The sequence below is a fragment of the Chiroxiphia lanceolata genome, chromosome 20 (genome assembly GCF_009829145.1).
Source record: "Chiroxiphia lanceolata isolate bChiLan1 chromosome 20, bChiLan1.pri, whole genome shotgun sequence".
NCBI classification, from domain to species: Eukaryota; Metazoa; Chordata; class Aves; order Passeriformes; family Pipridae; genus Chiroxiphia; species Chiroxiphia lanceolata.
This window is the reverse complement of record NC_045656.1, coordinates 3960191-3963540: the sequence shown is the minus strand read 5'-3', so window position 1 is coordinate 3963540 and position 3350 is coordinate 3960191. Positions and strand designations below refer to the sequence as shown.

The following is a 3350-nucleotide window of genomic DNA, read 5'->3' as shown; positions in this document are numbered from 1 at the left end:
TCACCGCACTCGGCGCCGCGCAGGCGCGCCCGGCCCTTCCGCGCCGCCATCTTGAGAGGGGCGGGCAGGCGGCAGCCGCGTCCGGCCGCCATGTTGGGAAGGTCCCTGTCCTCCCCTCACCCCCCCCCCGCTGTTAAAACCCAGTCTGCGGGTGAGCGGTTCGTGAGGGGAATGTCCTCGCGGAGGACGTCTGTGGCAGTAAACTAAATCACAAAAAGTTTTACCTCGACAGGAGGAAGAACTTCTCTCTGTTGAGGGTGGCAGAACGCTGGAACAGCTGCCCAGGGCGATCGTGGAGGCTCCCCCTCTGGAGACATTCCAACCCACCTGGACGAGTCCCTGCGTGACCTGCTCTGAGTAACCCTGCCTTGGCCTGGGGTTGGGCTGGGTGATCTCCAGGGGTCCCTTCCAACCCTAGCAATTCTGTGATTCTGGGCACGTCCTCATGAAAGACATTTTTAGGACGAAATTCTCCCCTGTGAGGCCCTGGCACAGGTTGCCCAGAGAAGCTGCTCTATCCCTGGAAGTGTCCAAGGCCGGGTTGGACAGGGCTTGGAGAAACCTGGGCTAGTGGAAGGTGTCCCTGCCCATGGCAGGGTTTTGGAATGAGATGATCTTTAAGGTCCTTTCCAACCCATAACATATTTTTCTCTGATTCTATGAGGGGCACAGTGCTGGTGGCTGCTGTCCTGGCTGTCTCTGCCGGCACCTCTGAGGGCTGAGGGATTCTCCAGAGGGAAAGCTGGCTGGACACGTCTGCCCTCAGGACAGTAAGTAAGAACAGCTCCCTGGCCACGGTCTTTCCTCAGAGCCCTCAGACTGCTGCCATCTCCCAACCCACTAAAATACAAGCCGTTTTGAGCAGGAGGATATGCCCAGGAAAGGTAAAAAGCAGGATAAAAGGCCTAAATCAACCCTTATACCTGTGAAGGGTGAAGGGCCTCTCCTGCATTAGTGTACCCCTGGAGGACAACCTAGGCTTGGGTTTGGATCTCCAGCAAATGCCTTCAGAAAAAGGGCTTTTTGGGACATGACTGCAATTCTGAGGACAGGCACTGCTCAGGGAAAGAGCTAAAAATTAAGATAATTTATCCCAAAGAACTAAGTACACAGCCAGGAGAGGTCTGACAAAAATACAAATTGTCTGTATGCTCATGTGTTGACTGTGAAAAATATACTGTGATAAATAGGTGTGTGAGATTCTAAAATAGAAGGCATGGGCTGCTTTGCATCTCTCTCATAGTCTTTCAGCATCCTATTGGATTCTCTTAATTTTACATTTCAGTTCTCAAGTAAATGCAGTTTCTGGCTAATTGGATGAACCATTATCACCAGTGACAGAGAGCAGGGAACTCCCTGCTCTACTGCAGAAAGAAATTACTACAAAGGGATTTATCCTGTATCAGTTTGACAAAATGTTCAAACCCTTTACAAAAGCAGCCCTCTTATTTTTTCTACTACACGGGGTTTATTTTGTTTGTGAACACCAAACCTGACTTGCAATGAAGGAAAGAGAACAAGCCTATGAGAGAGATGTTTTTGGTTGGCGCTGCTGAAGTCATTTCCCATGCTGCAGTTTGGAAGGCCCAAGTCTGAGAGTTTCATTACTGTGCTAGTACAATTAATCAGAATACTATTCCCAGATGTTCTTGCAGTTCTGATTAAATCTGTGTCCTTTTCAATGATTAAACTAGGATGACAGAAGACATTCCACAGTGTATGATACCATTGCCACAATTCATCTCACAAGGGTGTTCTTTGCCAAAGAAAGTCTTTGTGAAAGCCTTTCTCCTTTGTAGGTTGACTCAAATTCCTGAATGCATTTTGTATTTGTATTTTGTCTTGCTCCAGTCAGGTTCATTCAGTCTTAAAAACCGTCTATCCATTTAAACATAGAAGGCTATCGTGTGCAAGTGCATTTTGTAAACTTATTATGCTAAGAGACAGTCACCCAGATTGGAATTCAGGCGTGTTGATGGGAAGTGACACTATTGTGGATGGTATTTCTCTTTCAGGAATAAAAGGTAGGCTTTCTTCACAATGTCAGTTAAGCCAGCACTAAATTCACTCGCTCAACTTTCTGTACCTGATGTCAGTTCAGGCATGAGTACACTTTCTGACAGTTCTATTAATAGAGGACCTAACTACAGCACTGAAGACTGAAAGGTTATATGAAACAACTCTATTTCTATTACATTCTGTTAATCAAAATCATCCTGAATTCTTCACCATCAGGTCACTCGGTGGCAGTCATCTGAAAGGAAGTTTTCTGTGGTCTCCTGCACCTCGTGTATGAATTTCCTTGTAAGGAACACAGAAGGCTGTGGGTTGGGGAAAGAAAGGATTCGGTTTAAGCTGGCACAAATGACCTGGATTCCTTTATTCTGGCAGCAGATTCAACCCTAGTTTATAAAAGTAGTTTGTTTCATTATAGGAAGCATTGGCAGCTTGAAGTGCTGTAACCTTGCTCTGTGAAATCACCTTGTGTGCAGCTGCAAAACGCCCAGCACGGCCCCAGTGGGGAGGGCAGGTGTGTGACCGGGGCATAAACGAGTTTAGTGTTTCCTTGCCCCAGTAAAGACTCCGTGGAATCCCATCATGAAAATGGAGCTGTCCTGCCTCAGCAGAGAGGGAACTCTGTTGGCTCGCAGGTCATGTTGCCTGTCCTTAAACACACCAAGCTGTCTGACAAGAGGGAGAAGCCTTTCCCTGCTGGATGCAGTGATCCTCTGCTCTGTTAATATCTGCTTTCTGTACTGCCTATGCACAAACACCTTGTCCTCCCGTTTGCTGAGGCAACATGCAGCACATTGGAGGAAAAGATCTCAAGAGAGACTGTTTTCTTGAATTTGTTTTATTCCTACCTCTGGCATGCAGCCCCTGTGCAACCATCTCTCCCGTCTCTGCATTGAATGGAAGGGCAATAAGAATTTAGATTTCTTTCTTTTTTCTGAGACCATTTCTTGTCTAATGACTGTTCAGCTCTCACAGCCATTTGCATTAATCTTTTCCTTTGGCAAGGCTATATTATCATAATCATTCATGTCATGGTTAGAATAGGAAATCCTGGAACTTTTTCTGTCACCTTAAAAAGGATCAAGGTTTCAAATTCAGCATCTTGCTTTGCTTGACTGTGATGTCTTTCGTTTGACTTTCTCTCCCAGTTCCTCCCTCACGACACAACTCACAGATTACACTGGTACATAGTTTCTGTTAAGTGGAGTCTTCCAGCTGGATTCACACTGTTAACATCATCTGCTCCCCTGCTTCAGCTTCTTGGCAAACTCAAAAAGCTGATGGTAAGATAGACACAGCTCCCTGCTCATGTTCTGCAATGTTCCTCTCATTTT

General features: G+C 46.4%; 1 protein-coding gene across 4 annotated transcripts in view; it reads left to right on the top strand.

The window, feature by feature from the left end:
- Positions 1–589: 589 nt before the first annotated feature.
- Positions 590–3350, top strand: part of SPNS3 (sphingolipid transporter 3 (putative)) — a 47245-nt gene continuing 44484 nt past the window's right edge. For all 4 annotated transcript variants that reach the window (XM_032707792.1, XM_032707788.1, XM_032707789.1 and 1 more), the window contains exon 1: positions 590–770. The gene's annotated coding sequence lies outside the window, so the exon portion shown is untranslated. The remainder of the gene's footprint in view (positions 771–3350) is intronic.